Consider the following 23,638-nt stretch of genomic DNA (forward strand, 5'->3'; position numbering starts at 1 on the left):
TGCCTCTTTTCCTTTATTCCTGCTCTATGTTGAGAAAATTTCTGGTCCCTGGCTCAATTTAGTGGATTCAGGGTCATTGGAATTATGCTTTTTGAATGTTGACTCTGGACCAACTTCCCAAAAAACTTTAGCGTTTCTAGAAACATAACACCAGGTACAGTATAATAAATGAAAATAGACATAATTCTACTACCTTTACTAGCCCAACTTGATAGATATATCAAGCTACGTAGTGAAGGACACAAACACTGAACAGACATAAACCTTAAGGAGTTGGCGGTGTGGTGTGACTCATCCAGCTCTACAGCCACCCCTAAACTGTCCTAGAAGGAGACTGTTCTAGAAAGTTCCAGTATGGTACAAATGGAGTTATTATAAAACAACAAAAGCTTACCTTTTAATATATCAGGCTTCTGAATTAATGTTGTGATTATATTTGAAGCTGTAATATTCATGCAGGATTTAAAATGGAGAGTGCAAAGTGAGGAACTGAGTCATTTCTCCCACCTCATCAGGTTTTTTTCACCCTCACTTACTTAGTTACATAAATCCTACGTTGAATGCAATATTTCACTTACAACAATTTTATCTTTCAAGCCTTTCATAAACCTGTCAAACCATGAGCTGCTTGAAACATTTTTTGTTTTACAGATACTTAGTTTTAAAAATAAAATCCTTCATCACTCTAAACTTGAAGATCACAGTACCAAATGATAATTTGATTCTTACCTATAAGCACCTGCCCTAGTTAATATTTCAGTGATTTTTAAAAATTCATATTCCAGAAACTAAGACTTAATGTCCTAATTTAATCTGAAGCAAGCTCATTTAAAATTTCTATTAAGATATTTTTACCTTAAAATAATACAACCAAAATACTTCTCATTAGTTAACATTGCTGAAACACCCAAAATTTGAAATGTGACTTCAGGAAATTTAATTTAAAAATAGCTTTAAAAGGTTTAGCTTCTACTGCATTTCCAATGACAAAATTAAATCCCATTTAGTATGGAGGCAAAATGATTATATAATCTCCCAACCCTTTTATTGCATCAATAGGTATTAGAAATCAAAAACAGTCATTTAATTCAAGAGGTGATCCAAAGAGACTTAAAAGTTAGATTAATATCTGAAAACTACATGTAAGACAAATCTGTATAAACCCCATTTCCCTTATAAGTTCAGAGAAATGACCTCATATGAGAAGGCAACACAATGTATGTAGCACAGTTACGCAATACAAAGCTATATTAACTTAGACAAAGTGACTTAACCTCATTTATAGGAAGAAAAGGAGAGAGGGAAGAAGGGAGGGAAGAAGAGAGGAAGAGAAGAAAACCTGTTAGAATTTTAAAAGATGGAACACATAAAATCATTTTGCAAGTGTGTAGGTAGTAATGATACGACCCTTCTCTTCACAAACGAAACATACATACTGGCTGGCCCCGATATACAAACAAAACCACATATGAGAATCAAGTATATTAAACTTAGTCAACATGCAGACCACTACTTTTAACCTAGCGAGGTACCCGGTCAGAAGTTGTCTAAGTGGACAACTAGTCAGCAGGATACCTCAGGTAAAAGCAGAGGTACATTTAGATATGCTACACAGTCATGGCTTTATTGACCCCTCCCTACCAGCATGGAAATTGAGTATTAATCCTCTATATACCCCCAGTAAGTCAGAAGAACTCTCTGATATTGCCATATAAACATATTTTTGCCAAACTAATATAGAGAGTTTAAGTATTATCTGATATCCACTGAACTGTAAAGACTGTTTCAAAAGGCAGGTCAGATTCTACTATTTCTAAATGAGGTCACTCCCTGAAGGTTCAATACAAGATATTTATAAACTTGTACTTGAGACTTACCTCTTTTTTAAGAGATTTTAGTGAGGGATCTAAGCACATGGAATGATCCCTAATCTCCTACAATTCAACACATATCTGCTGAGTCCTTTTCTGTTAAGAAAATGAAATATACACAATTCTTTGCACTCCAAATAAATACAGGAGTGTTTCTAATACAACACAGGCTGTGATGAATCTTAGAACTGACATATCAACAAATGTTAAAAGTCAACCTGACTGAGGAGATTTAAGGATTAGGGGAACAGTTAGGATCTGAACGGAGACTTTAGGGGAAAGAAAAAAAAAGAGAGAGAAGGGGAAATAGGGTTCAAGAGGCAGAGATGTCATGACAGAAGATGAAGATGAGTTTAAGAAAAGAGGTAGAGGGCTTCCGTGGTGGCACAGTGGTTGAGAGTCCTCCTGCCAATGCGGGGGACATGGGTTCGTGCCCCGGTCCGGGAAGATCCCACATGCCGTGGAGCGGCTGGGCCCGTGAGCCATGGCCGCCGAGCCTGCGCGTCCGGAGCCTGTGCTCCGCAACGGGAGAGGCCACAACAGTGAGAGGCCCGCGTACCGCAAAAAAAAAAAAAAAAAAAAAAAAAAAGAGGTAAAATAATATCAGTCTTGGCTGCCTAAAGAAAAGTAGTCTCAGAGGAGCAGACCTTGAAGCTTAAAGAAAACGAGAAAGGCTTCAATTTCAGGTGGGCTTTCATTTTTCTGCAATGAGGGAATGTGTTAAGGTTCGGAGACTACAGAGAGACAAAACCAATAGGATAATATAGATACATAAGAGGATATTTATTATGGGAATTGGCTCCCACAATTACAGAGGCCGAGAAGTCCTACGATCTGCCACCTGCAAGCTGGAGACCCGGGAAAGCCAGGGATAAAATTCAGTCTGAGTCTGAAGGCCTGAGACACAGAGGAGCTGATGGTGTAACTCTCAGTCTGAAGCCAAAGGGGTTTGGGGTCGGGGGGTGAGGGTGATATGCTGCCGGTGTAAGTCCCAGAGTCCAAAAGCCCAAGAACCAGGAACTCAAATGTCTGAGGACAGGAGAAGATGGAAGCCGCGGCTCAAGGAGACAGAATTCATCCTTCCTCTGCCTTTTGGTTCTACTAGCGTCCCCAGTGATTGGATGACGCCCACCCACACTGGTGAGGGAGGATTTTCTTTAGTCTACTGATTCAAATGCTAATCTCTTCTGGAAGCACACTCACAGACACACCCAGAAATACTGTTTTACCAGCTCTCCGGGCATCCTTCAGCCCAGTCAAGTGGACACATAACAGTAACAGTCACAGGGAGCCACCAAGAGTTTTCAAGAAAGAAAGTGATATGAACAGACCTGGGATTTCTAAGTTTGCTTCTGAACCAGACTGGCTGGCGAACAGAGACTAAAACAGCGTGGGACCAATTTGTAAAAACCCATCAGAGTAGTCAGGAGGTGACTTTCTGAACGAGGGCAGTGGATATAAAAATATGGGAAGAAAGAACAAAGCACCAGAGTAGAACTGAAAGAATGTCACTACGAGAATGAATGCGACACTTCTACTTTTCACGGTTACCACCACAGCCTCCTCACCAACCTCTACACACACATCCCCTCCACCCCTAGAGCCAGAGTGATCATTTTACAAAGTAAATCAGATCACATCTCATGGCCCTCTACCCCTTCTCCCTACATGCCAGCCAAACTGGTCTGATCATTTCCTAGAAGTTCAACTTCTTTTCTGCCTCAGGATCCTTCCACATGCTGTTTCCTGTATCTGGAATCCCAATTTTTTTCACCAGGTGAACCCTAACAAACCTTCAAATCTCAGTTTAAATGTCACTTTCTCTAAAAGGCTACCCCCCTAACCTCTCCAATCTAATCACGTGTCCCAGCCCATAAATTCTCTCTTGAAATACTTACCACCCATTGAGACATGGGTTTGTGTGTATATTTGTTTACTACCTATTCCCCCATCAGACTGTTCCCTGAGAGCTAGGATTGTGACTATCTGTTACCTAGTACCTAGTCCAGTACCTGGCACTTGGTAGGTGCTCAACAAATACTTGCTGAATTAATAATAAATAAACTATAAAAGATCACTCCAAGTTCCCAAGTAGGAAAATGGTAACGCCATACCTGACAAAGGAAACACAGGAATATCAGGTTTGTGGATAAAGTTGAATCCTATCTGGGACATGTTGAGTTTGAAGAAATGGTGGGATAGGTTTGAGCTGCAGAAGTGGAGTCATCAAATACTGAATAATGATTTAGCCAGAAGAAAAAATGTAACACTAATGGAAAAAGGATGAGAAGCAAAACAAAGCAAACTAGAAGCAGATTAGAGACTACCTCTATTTAACTGGCAGGAAGAAGAAAGCAAATGGACAAAATGTTGATAGTCCTAATATGTAAAGAGCTTATAAAATAGAAAACACCAACAAACCTAGAGAAAAAGAGCTAAAGAAATGGACAGTTAAAAAACAAAGAAATGCAAATGCCTCTTAACCATGTAAAAAGATACTCAGCCTAATATGTCCAAGATAAACACGGTATGTTATGTCTAAAAAAATCCATAGTTGATTTAAGTGGTTCTGAAATGTCTATGAATACAACTTTAAAGTTAAAAAAAGATATTCAATCTCACTCATAATGAGAGATGAAAATTAACACTACAATGAGGACAAAAACCCCAAAATTCTAACAATATATTCTGTTGATACACAGAGGCACTCTCGTACATTACTGATGGGAACACAAAGAGATATAATTCTTATCAGGATAAATCTGGCAATATCTATAAAACTGTGTACTCATTTACCCTTTGACCCTGCAATTCCACATCTAGGAATCTGTCCCAAATGTACAATGGCAACAATATAAACACATATATATGAATTACAAAGTTATCCATTGCAGTACTATTTACAAAAAATTAGAAACAATCCAAATGCCCATCATTTGGGAACTGGTTAAATAGCTCTGTTTTTTCATTCATGCAATGAGATATTATGCAGCTATAAAAAGGAATTAGCAATTTACTACTAAGGAATGATCTCCAGAATATGTTAAGTGAAAAAAGAAAGCATATAATATTTTATCACTTGTCTAAGGAGGAATATGAATACATAGCCTACTTATATTAAACTTGGTTTTAGAATATAATTACTTAGAAAGAGAAAGAAAATGGTAGAGAAAACAGAGATAGAAGTTAGACTCCTTTGAATAAACCTTGTTTTGTGGATTTGACTTTGGAAACATGAAACTATTATACATGATTATAAAACAAAATTACATTTTAGAACAGTCATTAAATATCAAAAATAAAATAAGTTAACTTAGGGACTTCTCTCGTGGCACAGTGGTTAAGAATCCGCCTGCCAACGCAGGGGACACGGGTTTGAGCCCTGGTCTGGGAAGATCCCACATGCCGCGGAGCAACTAAAACTGTGTGCCACAACTACTGAGCCTGCACTCTAGAGCCTGCGAGCCACAACTATTGAGCCCACGTGCCACAACTACTGAAGCCCACATGCCTAGAGCCCATGCTCCACAACAAGAGAAGCCATTGCAATGAGAAGCCCACGCACCGCAATGAAGAGTAGCTCCCACTCGCCACAACTAGAGATAAGCCTGCGCACAGCAACGAAGACCCAACGTAACCAAAAATAAATAAATAAAATATAAATAAATTTATTTAAAAAAATTAAATAAGTTAACTTAAATGTATACCCTGTTGGTGTCAGAACTATTCAGAACAATTATTAAGACTAACTTAAACAGTGTGGTGGCAGCCTCTAGGAGGGATCCAATGATCCCCACATCCTGGTATCACACTGTTATATAACTAACTTCTCTTTAGTATAAATTGGATTTGGAGACTTGCTTCTAAGAAAAGAATGCAGTAGAACACCAATATTCATATAAGTGTTATTCACAATAGCCAAAAGGAGGAAACAAATGTCCATCAAAGGATGAATGGGTAAACAAAATGTGGTATATACATGCAATGGAATATTATTCAGTCTTAAAAAGGAAGGAAATTTTGACACATGCTGTCATGTGGATGAACCTTGAAGACATTATGCTGAGTGAAAAGAGCATGTCACAAAAGGACAAATACTGTATGATTCTACTCATGAAGTACCTAGAGTAGTCTAATTCATAAAAACAGAAAGTAGAATAGTGGTTACCAGGGGATGTGGAAGGGAAGACTGGGGAGTTAGTGTTTAATGGGTAGAGTTTCAGTTTGGAAAAAGTTCTGGAGATGGATGGTGGTGATGATTGCACAACAATGTCAGTGTACTTAATGCCAATGTACTTAATGCAATGTACTTACTATACACTTTAAAATGATTAAAACTGTCATTTTATGTTATGTATATTTTACCACAATAACTTAAAAAAATAAATAAAAGAATGCAGCATACGTGTTGGGCTGTCACTCTAAGAACAGGTTACTAAAAAGGCCATGGGTTCCATCTTGGATACCCTTTCCTCCCTTGCTCTAAGCTAACAACCAGCGCCATGTTGTTAGCTGCCCCATGGAGAGGCCTGAGGGACTGGTCTCCAGCCAATGGCCAGAAAGGACCTGAGACCTACCAATGATCACATGAGTGCATTTGAAAGCACCCCAAAAAGGCTCCTCTGTGGCTCCTCCAACTGAGCCCTGGGATATACACAGCCCTAGCTGACACCTAGATTGCAGCTTTATGAGAGACCTTGAGATAGAGGCACTCAGCTAAGCTGCCCCCACAGAAACTGACCCACGGCAACTGTGAGATAGTAACGTCTCCTGTGTTAAGTCACTAAGTTTTGGGGTGATTTGTTACACAGCAACAGATAATGTTTCATACAACAACATGGATTGAGAAAAGAAGGCAGACAGAGACAAAATGCTGGTACTGCTATTCTGAGACTGTTGTGTGTATTATGGGGGTACTATAAATAAGTAATTATGAAATATTCTAATTGTATTATTCTTAGTATCACTGAGAACTAGAATTTTCAGTTGAAAGATACAGATGTAAAATAAAAAGATTAACTAAAAATCTTATAGTATTGAAACTGAATTGGAAGTATCAGTATGAATTCATGAGGTACTCTATCATAAAAAAAAAATTTTTCCCTAGTTCTGACTACCAAAAAAGGCCTAGAAACAATGGTCAACCCACTAGGAATCAGAATCTCTAGAGCTCAAACTGTGGTCTTGAAATTCCATTCCCCAATGAAGGAATCAGGGCTCCTTGGAGAAACTACTGACACCACGTGTGGGGAGGAAATGTACATGATGAGCCTGGAACTCCTTGTCATATCAGATAATCAAGAAGCTATCGAAAACTACTAGAGTCATGTCAAAATAACTCAGTAAGCAAATTTAAAAGGTTCCCACTGGCCAAAGATTAAATAATTTGAGCATCAATAAGGGTAATTACCATAATGAATTTTTTAAAAATCCAATATGTTTAAATCTAAGAGTCTATAATGAATGCGGAGAAGGGGAGACCCTAATTAGTCACTGTTGGAGAAAGCTAATATACCCAATTCATTATTTTGAAATTCATAAGCCAAGGGAAACTGTCAAGCTTCTGTCTCACATTTCCTATACAAACTGTACTACCACATAACAAACAGTACACATGGAATAGCTTCTCTTTATAGAACATTTCACCTAATAAATGAAAAGTAAAGTTACAATATTAAAATTTTCCAAACCCTAATGATTTAATAGGCCTCAAGCAGGGAGCCCATCACCTGTTTTTGTAAATAAAGTTTTATTGGAACACAGCCATGCCCATTCATTTACATTTTGTCTATGGCGGCTTTCTCATTACAACAGCAGAGTTTAGTAGTTGCAGCAGAGGAGACCAGATGGCTCACAAGGCCTAAAATATACATTATCTGCCTCCTTACAGAGAAAGTTTGCCAACCCCTAATCTACAGCATGGAGGCAAAATGGCAACTAATCAGCAGAAAAAGAGAGACAACTAGGCATTGTGTGCACCAGAGAGACACTTGCCCAAAGACAAAGACTTGCCAAAAGAATCTGAACTTGAGTCTGAGCAAGTCTCTAGATCCAACGACCAATTAACAGGAAGTACAAAGGTCAGATGTGTATGCTTAATCACTTCACAGGAGTGTAATCAGAAACATCCACATCTACAAGACAAAGACCCAATTTGTTCAACAAATAAATTTTAGAAACAAAAAGGGAGGGGAGGTTGAAACTTTAAGAGAAAAATCAACCAACTGCAATGGAGGAAGGGCTTATCTAGACCCTGATCCAATCAAGTCAACTACTTTTAAAATGTGTGAGGGGAATTCCCTGGGGATCCAATGGTTAGGACTCCATGCCTCCACTGCAGGGGGCATGGGTTAGATTCCTGGTCAGGGAACTAAGATCCTGCATGCCATGTGGCGTGGCAAGCAAATAAATAAGTAAATAAAATGTGTGAGAGAATTAGAATTAACATTGATTGGATATTTGATTATATTGGAAATTGTTGTTTTTTTAAGATTAATAATGGTATCATGGTTATATTTTTTAAAGGGTCTTATACATAAGGATATGTATTGAAATACAAATAAATTTTATGATATCTAGGATTTTCTTTAAAATAGTACAGGAATGGGAGGGAAGTCAGTGAGAGATTGAAAATTTGGTCATGACATGATAATTACTGAACCTGAGTCATGAATACAAGGGGATTCATTATACTAGTCTGTTTACTTTTATATGTCTTAAATTTCCTGTAATAAAAATTATAATAAGGTACATAATTTCTTCTTTAGACACAGAAAAATTCTGAAGTGAAAAGAAGAACAGGTCAGGAAGTATGCTAGACAGCCCCAAAAAGACACCTTGACTGTGACAAGCTGTGGGGTCTTCTGAAGGAAGGGTAAGAAGCCAACCTGGAAAAGAACCAGTTTAGAGATTAAGTAAATGACTGCCTACTAGATCCAAACTTACTTATGTGACCTTTTCTAACTGTATCAAGCAGCTGGAACTAGGAAATATATACATGGCAAATTAACTTAGGTTTGAGATTTGGACAGGTTCCTCACAAAGTTAAAAAGGCAACAGAACATAAGATGCTGCTGCATATATGATCATGGGGTTTGGGTGAGTAGAAAGCAAATGAAGCTAGGAGATAGCTAACTTAACTACAAAAACAAAATGCCAAGAAACTACACGTCATAATAAAGACAAAGAAGAGATTCAGAAAGTGTGGCACGATAGAGGGTTATGATCATGAGAGGAGACTCCAAGACCACAGAAATTTAACTAAGTGATGATGAGATCTAAGGCAAGAAGTGACGAGGTATAAAAGCTGGGGACTCCAGTCTTGGTGAACTAATAATAATGCTGGTTTACTAGTAGGTTTCAGCTACCTGCCAAAAAATCGTACCCTTCTCCCAAATTCATTTTAGAAGGTATTTGTATTTTTTTAAAGGGTCCCAGGATTAGAATCACTGGTGTAAGATGTAGTGATCCTGGAAAATACTAAGATGAAAACAATGGATGCTAGACAGGTCAAGGAAACATGATGAGAGCCACTAATAAGATATGAGAAACAGAAAGGGAACAAATGAAGAGTCAAATGAAGGAAAATTCCAGAGGTCAAGAGAAGAGAAGGATAAGAATGTGGAGAAAAAAAATAAAAGATATGACCTTCAAAAGAAAATGACTGAGGGATTTCCCTGGTAGCACAGTGGTTAAGACTCCGCCTGCCAATACAGGGGACGTGGGTTCATGCCCTGGTCCGGGAAGATCCCACATGCCGTGGAGCAACTAATCCTGTGTGCCACAACTACTGAGCCTGCCTTCTAGAGCCCGCAAGCCACAACTACTGAGCCCATGTGCCACAACTACTGAAACCCGTGCGCCTAGAGCCCGTGCTCCACAACGAGAGAAGCCACTGCAATGAGAAGCCTGCACATTGCGACGAAGAGTAGCTCCCACTCGCTGCAACTAGAGAAAGCCTGGGCACAGCAACGAAGACCCAGTGCAGCCAAAAATAAATAAATAATTTAAAAATATATTTCCAAAAAAAAAGAAAAGAAAATGATTGATAGTGGGGACCTTATTCTAACCCCACAATTCAAATAAAGTAGTCTAAAAATATCTCTATTGGAAAGGCTAGAGAAGGTATCCTCAAAAAAACAAACATCTATCAATTTGTTCATAACAAAGTGTTAGGTGTATGAAAGCAGCAAAAAACCTTATAAACCATTTAGTTAATTCACTCATTTCATAGATGAGAAAACAAGGGCTACTAAGACTAATAACTTACACTCAAGAACACTGTGCAATTAATGGTTAGAGTTAGAGCTAAAACGTACCCCATTCTTCACTCAACCTCCCTGCCTTGCATCCTCATCTAATGCCATGGTTTCTATTTGATGACTTACCTCTTCACAATGCCAAATGTCATTGTGTATTTTTATCCATAAACAGCAGGCATTTGGTAACTATCTGCTGACTGACACTCAAAATGAATGTTCGATATTTTACAACAATAATTTTATTTTAAAGGTTTCCCACTTCAGCAATTTGTTCTGCTCAATTTTACTCCTCTGCACCCCCCCCCAAAAAAATGTGTTTTGAGTAAATCTCAGAGATGTTCAAAAAACATATTGGCTAACTAGCACTTACGCTTCCAAAAATTCTTAGAATATGAAAAGGGACACACAGTGCCATGCTATAAAAAGAACAGCTGGCATTACACACCTCTCTCATCAACTCCATAAATGTGCACATAATTTACAATTGCTAGGAAGAGGATGTTCTTGACCCAATGGACTCAAGATACCTAAGTAGGTAGGAAAAGAGAGCAGCAGGAAAAACTACCTCAGCCTTATAATAAGAGAATATACAGACCTAGAGCTGGAATCTGTGGCTCTGGCAAAATGAAAACAGAACCAATAACAAATCATAAAATACTAACATTTACAACTCACTCAACGTGCAGTTTCTAGTTCAGCACTGAAATTACTCTATTTTCACAGCTTTTTTTATTTCTTAAATCCAAAATTTTATCATTCCATAAAACAGTTTTCTTCCCAAATCAAACTACTTTTAGTAAGCCCAGTTTTATAAGTTCACTTGTTGTAATAACCACTAAAAGTGGTAATCACCCATAGCAGTAAATATATACATAAATTTAAATCATTATTTAAAAAACACTTGGAGTTAAAATCTCTAATTATGCAATAAATATAAACTATAATCTTGTGACATCAAAAACTGCCACTTGTACATGAAAATGAAATTATTTGTAAAATATCAATATATAATACAGAGCATGTAAAGTACATATACATAAAGGTGTTTACCTATTTTTATATTTATTCCTAGCAATTGTAAATCATGTGCACATTTATGGAGTTGATGAGAGAGGTATGTAATGCCAGCTCTTCTTTTTATAGCATGGAACTGTGTGTCCCTTTACATATTCTAAGATTTTTTGGAAGCATAGGTGCTAGTTAGCCAGTATGTTTTTTGAACATCTCTGAGATTTACTCAAAACACATTTTTGGGGGTGCAGAGGAGTAAAATTGAGCAGAACAAGTTGCTGAAGTGGGAAACCTTTAGAATAAAATATTTTTATTCCATACCAAGAGAATGCAGCATAAAAAGGGGGAAGGCAATCCAAACAAAAATTGTTTTACAAATTTCTATTATTCTTTTTTAAAAGTACGTATCACTTACCACTTAGAAAGGGTTGTTGAGGCACAGAGTTTGTAGAAAAGACACCAAATTTGGAAAAGATCCATCTAGAAGCTTTTTCAATCTGGAGCTTGTACTTTATAGGCACGCAAGTGGGCACACTGGTGCAAAGCAGTAGTGATTCACCATGTACAAAGCAGAATGTGGAATGTTAAAGGCTGAAAGACAAAAAAAAGAGAGAGAAAAGAAATATGGTTGGTTATTAGTAACAGCCATGTTTAAAACAAAAGCTGTAACATTTTAACAGTTTTCGTATAACATATATCATTATTGAAGTTAGTTTTTATTACTTGAGAATTTGGCCAAGAAGAACTTACTTATAAAAAAATGTCAACTGTATAGTGAAAGCATCTATCTGGAGAGAAAAAACAAGAAAATGAGAATTTGTTTGTTTGTTTTTTTTTTGGCCTCGAAGCATGGCTTGTGGGATCTTATTTCCCCAACCAGGGATCAAACCCTGGCCATGGTAGTGAAAGCGCCAAGTCTTAACCACTGAACCGCCAGGGAATTCCCAGAATTTGTCTTTAAAGGTTCTAATTTAAATTTTTTTCACCACCTATAATATCTTTCTCAAGTATATTACAAATTTCCTCACCATCTAAACATAATTACCTGTTTCTTGATGACACAAGGGTCATCATCCTGAGTTCTTCTATAGTACTTGAGGATACATATATTATGGGATTTGAGGTAATGACCCTAGGACTATTGTTTTTCAAAAGGTACACCGAGGAACCCCAAGAAATGAGCACTCTCCATTGCTGGTGGAAGTGCCAATATCTACAAAACCAAGAATGCATTTATTTTTTGACCCAACAACTCTCCTTCTGGGACATTCTCCTACAGATATAATTACACATTCACAAAATAAAGTGTGCAGCAAGATTACTGTGGGATTATTTGTAAAAGTGAAACACATTGAAAACAACTTAAGAGGACTGGTAAAATCACCTATGATACATCCATTAGAAGGAATACGGTGCAGCTGTAAAAATAAATAAGGAAGCACTCTGTGTACTTCTATACAAACATCACCAGAATATGCTAAATAAGCAAGTACAGAAAAGGTATATGTATATATACTTTGTTATATTCTGTGTTTTTAAAAAGGGGAGGGAAAGACGGAAGTAAGAATATCTATTCTTATTTGTTAATTTTTATTAAAAAGCACTGTAAAGATACAGAGGAAATTGGTATTAGTAAGGAAACAGGGATGGAAGTTAGGCCTTTTCAAAGTGTCATTTTGACTTTGAAACATGTAAATGTTCAAACAATATAAAATTTAAAACAAGTTCCCCAAATAAGCTTAATTTTACTTTTTTTTTTTTTTTTTGCTTTATTTTACTCTTTCACCCCTTTTTTCATAAACACATGAGCTGTTATATGATCAGTGTAACAAGGCTACTTTCCTGGAAAGTTGAATGGTAGATTATTTCCTTGTCCTTCAGAGAAACCCTTTTCTTTCCTACTGGTAGCATTCTACATATATTCAGTACCTACTATCTTCCAGCAATACATACATCAGTGAACAAACTCAAAAAAATCCCTGCTCAAGTGACCTTAAAACTCAATTGTTACCCATTTACTCATTGCTAGTGAAGTACAGTAAGAAAGGGATACATATACATTGCTAGAGGAAATATAAATTCTGAAAAGCAATTTGTCAATATGTAACAAGAATCTTTAATACGTGCATAGCTATTGATTGACCCAGTAACTTCATTCCTGAGAACTCAAAATGAAGACCGAATTTTACATATAATTTTTTTTACATTATTTATAAAGAAAAATTGTAAGAAATATAAATGTCTGAAATAGGGTAATGGTTGGCTAAGTTATGGTTTATTCAGCAGATAGAATATTATGCTGCAGTTAACCTAGAAGTAATTTCTAGTTAACATGTTAGATTAACCACAAAAATTTATTCCCACTCCACCTCCAGGCTCCTCTGAAATAATTGTAAAATTTGAAAAATTAATAAAAAATAAGAACACAAAAGCCAAAGAGAACAAAAGAGACATTCTCTGATAGGATAAAATTAAAATACAACTTCAAAAAACATGGGGAAATGCTGTTAAACAACAAAAAAGGCAGGACTCAAAATCATATATACTTTTAGCCATATTTTAAAAATTACTTTAAAACATGGAGAAAAAAGCCACTCAATATTATTTCTAAATAGTGATTTAAAAATAAATGATATTTTCTTTTATCCTTTTCTATATTTTCCAAAATATCTACAAAGGGCATTTATTACTATTATAGTCAGAAAAATAAAATCACTTTAAAAACATATACATACCCACTAAGATGGCTATAATCAAAAAGACAGATAATAACAAGTGTTGGCAAGTGTATGGCTGGAACCCTCTCTCACACTGCTGGTAGGAATATAAAATGGTACAGCCACTTTGGAAAACAGTCTGGCAGTTCCTCAAAAGTTAAACATGACCAACCATTCTCTCCCAGGTATATAGCAAAAGAAATGAAAAAATAACATCCATGTAAAAATATGTGTACAATAGCATTATTTGTGATAACCACTACAGAAACCATCATAATAGCATTATTTGTAACAGCCAAAAGGCAGAAACAATACAAATATCATCAACTGATGAATGGATAAATAAAATGTGGTATGTCCATCCAATGGATTCTGCCATAAAAAATATTGATACATGCTACAACATAGATGAACCTGAAACACATTATGCTAAGTCAAAGAAGCCAGTCACAAAAGGCTACATATTACATTATTCCATTTATATGAATAGACAAATCCATACAGTATAGAGAGAAAATAGATTAGTGGTTGACTCCGAACAGCGGGGGAGGAGATGGGGAGCTAACGGATACGAGATTTCTTTTGGGGATGATGAAAATATTCTAAAATCAATTGTGGTGATGGTTGCACAATTCTGTCAATATAAAAAACCTCAAATTGTATACTATAAATTGGTGACTTGCATGGTATGTGAATTATATCTCAATAAATCTACTGTATTAAAAAATATATACATATAGTCTATAACTTCACCACTAACCAGTATTTCACATATTATTCCTTATCACCTTGCAACACTACATAATAGGACAAACATTAGATTCAAGATAAAACCAGACTCTTGCCAATCCTAAAACCATGGACAAACCATAACTCCCAAGTTTCAATTTCCTTTTGGGGGGAAATGGGGAGTCCTCTCTGGTACACCATCTCATTTTTCTCCCAACAATTGAGTCGCATGCCTACCAAGAGCAAATTATCTTATATTTGTTCCAAAATCTTTTTATGCCTGTTGTATTTACTATAATTATATAATTTAGTTAAATATTATATCAAAAACATGAGTGCAAAAAGAAAATGCTTTGTCTCTGAAAATTAATCTGTACGATTTGAAAAAGGCAAGTTACTTTAAAAATATCCTAAAGAAAAGGTCTCAGCTATACATCAAAACATTGATGCTGTACGAGCATTTATACACTTATCAACTATAAAATATTTAAGGCATATATCCTTCCTATTATTCTTCATTTCAAACAAATTTTTTATTTAACCATTCTAACTACTGGTGATTGTACAATCAATATTGTATAAGAGAGATTCTACTCCATGTAAATTATTCGTATAAAAGACTAACAGAAGTATACTACTATTATTCTATCTCACACTCTAAAGACTGATGGTTGACCCTACTGAGTTGTCTCTTAGTGAGGTTGAAACTTTTCTATCCTTCAAGTTCCCAGGCCCACCATAGTCCTGTACTCTCTACTGTATACCCTCATCTCTTAAACTGAAAGAAGATGCCCAATGTAAACTCTTCCAGTTCAAGGCTGCTAAAGTCCCTCTTCCTGTCCTCTTGGACCCTCCAAATCCTCCCTTTTCAAAGCCAAACTTACATCTGACCTGTATATTCAGATGACCATTAAGGAAGAAAAAAATCTTACTTACGCTCATGCACCATAGACTTCTCTTTATTTCCTCTTACTACACATTTGGGCCTCTACTTTCTCAACTCATCAAGTCAGTCATTTACAGTCTGACCCCAACTGCTGCAATACTAAAATACTCTTCCATCAAAAAAATTCTAAGTGGTCTCTGACCTCCCCTCTCTCACTACTCTGATGCATCTCAGATATTGCTGCCAAGTGCATATTCCAAATGCAAAACTCTGATCACAAAACTCCCTGCCTTGGTAATTCAGTGACAGTCCCAATGCCTATAGAATAAAGTACAGAAATTCCTTAGCCTCAGAGTCAAGGTCCTAATGGAAGAGAATAAACTGTTAGCCCATTTCCCTAATGTTCTCTAGACTAGTCAGGCTGAACTCTGCTCTATGCAAACATGTCCCATTCCTTCCTACGCCCAGATCTTTCTTCCATGTGGAATGCCCTCCCTTTGTTTCTATGCATTAAATTCCTCTAAAATCATTTTTAAAGTAGAAAATCACTTTTTAAATCAGAGCCTTGGGTTTCTCAACTGTAAGACTTTTTATAAGGATTATAAAGTGTTAGAAGTATTATAAGTATTATTAAGCATAAACTTAGAACAATAGCCAGCAGATAGCACTCAACAAACGTTGTTACTGTTGTTCATTCAACATAATGAGGACTCAACAAATATTTTTTAAATTGACATGCGAGACAAAGCAAAACAAAACAAAAAAGTCTTTTCTATACTATACTATACTCTTTGCTCTCAAAGCCACAGTTTAAGATCTGACACCTCTGGAAGTTAAGATGATGAAAACTTCTGATAATCAATAGTGTTCAGTTTCTGGGAATCTCACACAGATTTATGATATAAGAACAGCAACCCACTATTTCAGATTTAGTCAAGAACAACTTGATTTATAATCACTTCACGATATATTATGCCACACACCCTAAACTTATACAGTGCTGCATGTCAATTATATCTTATTAAAATGGAAAGAGAAAAACAACTTAATTCACTAACATCTACCAAAAATAAGGAGGGCAAGCCTTACCAAAATAGAGTAGTTTTATGATTCACTTTTTTTTAAAACTGTGTAAAATACACATAACATATAATTTACCATCTTAACCATTTTTAAGTGTACAGCTCAGTGGCACTAAGTACATTCACATTGTCGCACAAACACCACCACCATCCGTCTCCAGAACTCTTTTCATCTTGCAAAACTGAAACTCTGCACTTACTAGACAATAACTCCTCTTCCGCCCCCTCCTCCCAGGCGCTGGCAACAAGCATTATGCCTTCTGTTTCTATGAGTTTGACTACTCTAGGTACCTTATTTAAGTGGAATCATACAGTATTTGTCCTTTCGTGACTAGCTTATTTCACTAAACATGAGGCCCCTTCAAGGTTTGTTTGTGTTATTTACTTTTTCAGCAAGAACTTCAAAACCACACGAAGGACATGGTTTAAACATACTCTAGTTTAAACTCATGGTTTTAACACACACCGTATTATATGGCACTAAACTGCAGACTTGAATGACTCAAATTACAGAAAGAAAGGAAAAGTAGAATAACATGTACCCAATTACCTGGTATGATACCAGGTATCAAACCAGGTGCATTTCACACAAAATTAAGACCACACAACTCTAAAGAGGTAGGTTATTATTATTCCCAGTTGATGAGAAAAAGGAGATTCAGAGGACCTCCCATGCCACTGCCCTATTTCCATTTTGTTTTCATCATAGAATTTATCACTATCTGACATACATACATATGTACATACATTTATTTCCTTATGTGCAAATTATATGTAGGCAAAAAAAAAAAGTTGAGAATCACATTTAGGCAACAAAGTTGTATCTATAATACAACATGGCTTGGAATCTGAACATTTTATAATCTCTAGCTTTCTGAGATGCTTGTCCATAGGTACACTTCTTTTTTTTTTTTTCATAGGTACACTTCTTAGATACTCAGAAGTTGGGAGACTTTATTACTGCCAAAGATATATATACTTTTTTTTTTTTTTGGAGCAGGTATGGGAGGTAGGGGGCACTAGAGGACAGAAGTAGGGGATAAAATTCCAACTGAAAAGTCCAAGAGTTCAAGAAGGCCAGTCTCCAGTAAACCGAAATCTATTATTACAACATCCTCATCTTCTATGAATTTTGTTGTTTTAAATCAAACTTCACCTGAGGAATTTTCTACCAAGCATGAATTTTTAATGGGAGGGGAGATACTAGTTTGTGATGGATGTTCTGCTTACCCCTTGAATATATTCTCACTATAATATTAGCTATATTTACAGTACTGTGGATTTCCTTCTTCTGCTTCAGAGTGAAAAATATTCCCACCACACTGTATTGCTACATTTTCTCCCTTAAAATTAGTTAAAACTTTTTATTACATTTCAAGAAATTAAGAACTAGATACCTAACTTTTAAATTTGTTAAACTATATTTTTTCATAATTTAAATGACAACTATCTCCACCATTAGAAGAATTTTAAATGTTCTGAAGAGAAATCAAAAAATGTTAAGGGCTCCCACTAAGTAAATTCCCATTTGTAACAAAAGTCTACATTTCCAATTAGCTTACTGCTTTCATATAATAATTTCTTTTGATCACAGTATGAAAAATGTTACTCACAAAAGGAGTACTGTAGTCACAAAATAATTTTATCTTTACTGATATAACAAGAAGTCAGCGGTTTCCTTTTTGTGGTAAACAATGGGCCTTGGGAAACACATTCCCTGTTAAATGTCTTTCACATTTTTTTAAATACACAATTGGTTCAACTTCCTAATAATCACCATTTACCAGAAATGTGAAAGATAAAAATCTATCAAGATACACAATAAGACTAAGCAAGCCAAAAAGAGGAAAACAAAAGAAAATCACAAAGGCTCCCTGAAGAGGGTGGGGTAGAGAAAACTTCCAACCTAACCTCAACCACCTCTTAACTAAAAAAAAAAGGAGAACATCAACGTCAAGGTGACAAAAATCTCACATCTTCTTTCTCCATTCCTAAGGGATCATGTCCGTTAGCATACAAATATACCATAATGATCACTCACCTTAAAGAGAATAAAAGGGGGGAGCCCTCCTCCCTCCTCCACCGCAAAAGCCCTGTCTTGACTGCCCTGTTTCTCTACTCCCCTTTACAATAAAAGTCCTCCAGACAACTGTCTCTATTCAGTATTTCGCTAGCTCCGCTTCTTCATCTCATTCTCTCCTCTCTTCTACCCCCAGGGCCGCTGGCCAGTGTCACTGATGACCTCCACACCTCATGAAATCCAAAGGTCAATAATCAGTCCTCATCTTAGTTGACTCCACGGCAGCATTCCTCTCCTGCCTTTTTGAAACACTTTCTTCACTTGGATGGCAAGATGCCACACTCTCCTGGTTTTCTTCCTTTTCCTCAAGAGCTGCTTTTCCTCTGCCTCTTCTCCAACTCAACATGTTGGAGAGCCCAGGGCCAGTCCTTGCCCCTTTTCTCCACTGACATTTACCTCTGGACCTTATCCAGGCTAAAGGCCTTAAATTCGAATCTGGAATTTGTTAGCATATAGATGGTATCTCTAGCCCAGACCTCTCTCTACTGAGCACTAACCTTGCAAATTCAAATACCTGTCTGCACATCTAACGAGATGTCAAACACAACTCTTAATACAGCCCCCTAAATCTCTGCCTACTCCCAGCACTTCACTTCAGTAAATAACACCACAATTCTTCTAGATGCTCAGGCCAGAAATCTGGCAGTCACTTTTATTCCTTTCTTTACCTCACACCCTCGTATCTAATCCATCAGCAAGTCTGTCAACCCTGCTTTCAAAATACTGTATACCTTAAATCTGGCCACTTCTCTCCCATCCACTGCTTACCACCTAGTCAGAGCCGTCATCATCTGTGGCCCAAACAATTCATGTCGCCTCTTAGCTGATGCTGCTGCATCTACTCACCCCTTAATTCTACACAGTCACCAGAGTGATCTTTTTAGAATATAAATTTATTCACTTGCGCCCAAAAATCCTCCACTGGTTTCCCATCAAATGCAGAAAAATATCCCATGGTCTCCCTAACATTTCCTTTCCTCTATTCTAGCTACACCAGCTTTCCTGCTACTCTTCAAGTTGAAGCAGCTTATTCCCACATCAGGGCCTATGCACTTGCTAACTCCTCTGCCTGGAAAGGTCTTTCCCTTGAGTATGACTTGCCCCCTCCCTTCCTTCCTTTGCTCCCAGATGACTGCAAATGCTCCACAAAGAGGCCTTCCCCACCATGCTAACCTGAAATAACCAAAACCTATCACACTCTAGACAAACTTAGTTTTTCATCATAGAGTTTATCATCCAATATTTGTTTAATCTTTGCCTACATGACTACAAACAAGCTCCAGAAGGGCAGAGACTGTCTTGTTTACATTTATAATCCCTAGCACCATCTCCTAGCTCACAGGTACACAATAAGCATTTGTTGATTAAATAAATGATGTCAAAGGTAATACATGATATGCACTATAAAAAAATAAACCAATATATAGACTTTCAAACATTTTATTAAACAAAGTGAATATTAACTGCTTCATAAGGTTCCATTTTACAGCCTTTAGAGGAGATAAGAGTAGCACAGAATGACAGAGGAAGAGGTAAACTTCTTGTCTTCAGTACATAAATCCAGTATATTTGCATACTCTACCTTACATACATTTTGAGATGTAACCTAATGTTTCCAGAAAATAACAGGTTTTAAGCTGTTTCTTTTCTTCTTGTTAAAGACCTGAATCAACCTGCATCCAAACAATTAGCTTAAAAGGAGGAATAATACTTACAGGATAACCTAGGAATACATATTTAACAAGGTCAGCTGCCTGTTCAAATAGCCCCTGAGATAACTTAATCAACACAAAAGGGAAAACTCTAGCAACATTAGAAATTAAGAAGGGGTATCACCCCACCCCTGAAATTCTAAGCTCCCACAAAGGTATTCTAAGGTAAGAACAATGGGAAAGGAGAAGTAATCTGCCCTGACATCAACCATTATTGCTGTGCTCGAGAGCGGGCTTACAAGTCTACTCCACCGAGGCGCACCCCAGAAGATAATGCTCAATCCCCCCCTCCATCAAATTCACTGGGCTAAATACTAACTGCAACTTTCAACAGACTCTGACTATCCTTTAAGAGCAGGATAAGACAGAATAAAATCTCATGCCAGGCTGTGACGGAGCCTGTACTATTTATCAACACAGAATAGCATGTATACAAAAAAAAAAAAAATCACCAGTGTTAAAAGAACTGGAAATACAAGATTCATCAAAATGTTCTGAATTCCAAGGATAATGATCTTGACAGAATTCTAAACAAAGGTGTGAGATGTGAAACCATTTCCTTTTCTAAGATATTCACTCTCTTGGGGGGATACAGTGGTAGTCAGGCTTACCAAAGGAATGTCTACAACCAGGCTTAGGAACTTGAGGAGACTCTGCTCAAAAAACAACAAATCAACCAGTAAAAAATGATAATAATAATAAAGATATAGAGGATATTAACAATATTACTCACTTTCCCTCTCCTTCTAGGTTTTCCTTCTCTCTCTTGAAGTCAGGCATGGTCATGTGATTTGTGTTGGCCAATGAAATGTGAGTAGAATTGATATATAAACTTCCAATGGAAGCATTTAACTGTTGGCACTGGGCTCTGTACCTCTTTCCCACTGTCTCTGTAATTATGAAGGCAGGTGTTGATATGGAAGTGCATTGCCAAACCTGTAGGCAGAACACAACTTGCCTAAAAGGCATGAACTTGACATGAATAAGAAATAAATTTTTGCATTTTAAGCACTAACAATTTGAGGATTGTTTTCACTGCAGCATAAACTAACTTGATTATTTTAAAATTCCAATAAAATTAATTAAAATTCGGCAAATCCAGAAAATCAGACAAGGGGAAAGATGTTTCAGAGATAGAAAAACATACAAACATGACAGCATAATGTGAAATGGTTTATAACCATAGAAACAAAAGATTTTAATGGAATATTCCTTCAAAAACCAATAATTTCACCTTAATTTAAAAAATTTTAAGAATAGTAGGCTAGCTCTGGAAGGATGCACAAGAGGCTGGTAATACTGGTTGCCTCCAGGAAAGGAAACTGTATGGTAATAGAAAAAGTGAGGAGAGACTTCCGGTTTTCATTCCGGCACGAAAAGACACTTAGAAGTCACCACTCCGTCTTAAAAAAGTAAAAAGATAAACATATTGAAAAAGCAACAGCTCTTTTAAGATTCATAAGAGGAGTGAGGTCATAGGGCATACCACTACTCCCAAAACTGGAGACAGGCAGGTGCAGAGAATCACAACTTACGGGAACAGAAACCCATGAGAAGAAGCTTCCATGGAACCAGTGCCAGGGTAAGAAAACCTGAACTTTAACTGACAAACTGCTAGAGGCTCAGTGTGGACAACTCTGAGAGTTAAAAACTCCAAGAGGGGGCTTCCCTGGTGGCGTAGTGGTTGAGAGTCCGCCTGCCGATGCAGGGGACACGGATTCGTCCCCCGGTCCGGGAAGATCCCACATGCCTCGGAGTGGCTGGGCCCGTGAGCCATGGCCACTGAGCCTGCGTGTCCCGAGCCTGTGCTCCGCAACGGGAGAGGCCACAACAGTGAGAGGCCCGCGTACCACCAAAAAAAAAAAAAACTCCAAGGGGACCAATAATAGGGGGAAGCCCATACTTGTGAGTTTTATCTCCAATAGCTCCACCTGGTTCTCATAATGAATATCAAAGAAAAATCCCCTCAAGCTTCTGGCAGGGGGAGGGGAAAAATATTTTGAAATACTCCAAAGCATTCTGTTCTTCTTAACAAAGTCTGCCCTCAGGAGAAATTAAGAAACTCTTTAACCAGAGCCTAACTGAGCTAGGAGAAGGGAAATACCCAACCCCAGCTCCCTCTGGCCATCCTGTACCACCTAAGGTAGGGAAGAAAACTGAGAAGCACTTGTGAAATCCACAGTCTGGAGGCATAGGCTGACCCCCCAACACACACCTCACCACCACATTACTGAGAGCCTACTTAAATCAGTCTCTTACACTTGATACTGTAAGTCCATGTCCGACTACCAAGAAAATATTACAAGGCATGCTAAAAGGAAAAAACAAAACAAAAACAGTTTGAAGAGACAGGGCAAGCATCATAACCAAACTCAGATATGGCAGGATGTTGGAGTTACCAGACTGGGAATTCAAAACAACCATGATTAATATGGTATCTAATGGATAAAGTAGAAAGAAAGCATGCAAGAAAAGATGGGCAATGTAAGCAGAGAGAAGGAAATTCTAAGAGTCAAAAAGAAACAGTAGTGATCCAAAACACTGTAACTGAAATAAAGAGAGCCATTGATGGGCTAAAGAAAGAATATCTTGAGCTTGAGGCTATATCAATAGAAACCTGAAAAGAAAGAGAACACTGAAGAGCAAAAAAGAAAAAACACTGAAAAAAAAAAATAGAATATCCAAGAACTGTGGGACAACAACAAAAGATCTAACATACATGTAATAAGAATAGGAGAAGAAAGAAAGAAACAGAATAATTGAAACAATAATGACTGAGAATTTCCCCAAACTAATATCAGATACCAAAACCACACATCCAGGAAGGTCGGAAAACAGCAAGCAGGATAAATGCCAAACAAACAAACAAAAACACATACCCAGGATATCCTGTTCAAAATCAAAGATAAATTAAAAAATCCTGGAAGAGGCCAGAGGAGAAAAAAACTAAATCTTACCTGTAGAGGAACAAAGATAAGAATTACACCCACCTCATGCAAGCAAGAAGAGAGAGGAGTGAAATACTTCAAATGTTTATAGAAACAAACAAACAAATCGAGAATTCTGTACCCTGCAAAGTTATCCTTCCAAAGTGAAAGAGAATAAAGACTTTCTCAAACAAAAGTTGAGAGAATTTGTTGCCAATAGACCTGCCTTGCAAAATATGTTAAAAAAAAGTTCTTTAGAGAGAAGGAAAATGATATAGGTCAGAAAATCAAATCTACATAAAGAAAGGAAGAGCATCAAAGAAAGAATAAGAATGTAAAATACAAACTTCTACAATTTTTAG

At 37.0% G+C, this 23,638-nt stretch overlaps 1 protein-coding gene across 9 annotated transcripts in view; it reads right to left on the reverse strand.

Moving 5' to 3' along the window:
• Positions 1–23,638, reverse strand: part of FRYL (FRY like transcription coactivator) — a 244,672-nt gene that overhangs the window by 195,838 nt on the left and 25,196 nt on the right. For 8 of the 9 annotated variants that reach the window (XM_033856980.2, XM_033856979.2, XM_033856984.2 and 5 more), the window contains exon 2: positions 11,559–11,734. The gene's annotated coding sequence lies outside the window, so the exon portion shown is untranslated. Of the gene's footprint in view, positions 1–11,558; positions 11,735–21,082; positions 21,286–23,638 lie in introns of all 9 variants that reach the window. The other variant, XM_019928204.3, reaches the window with a different exon arrangement.

The sequence above is a fragment of the Tursiops truncatus genome, chromosome 5 (genome assembly GCF_011762595.2).
Source record: "Tursiops truncatus isolate mTurTru1 chromosome 5, mTurTru1.mat.Y, whole genome shotgun sequence".
NCBI classification, from domain to species: Eukaryota; Metazoa; Chordata; class Mammalia; order Artiodactyla; family Delphinidae; genus Tursiops; species Tursiops truncatus.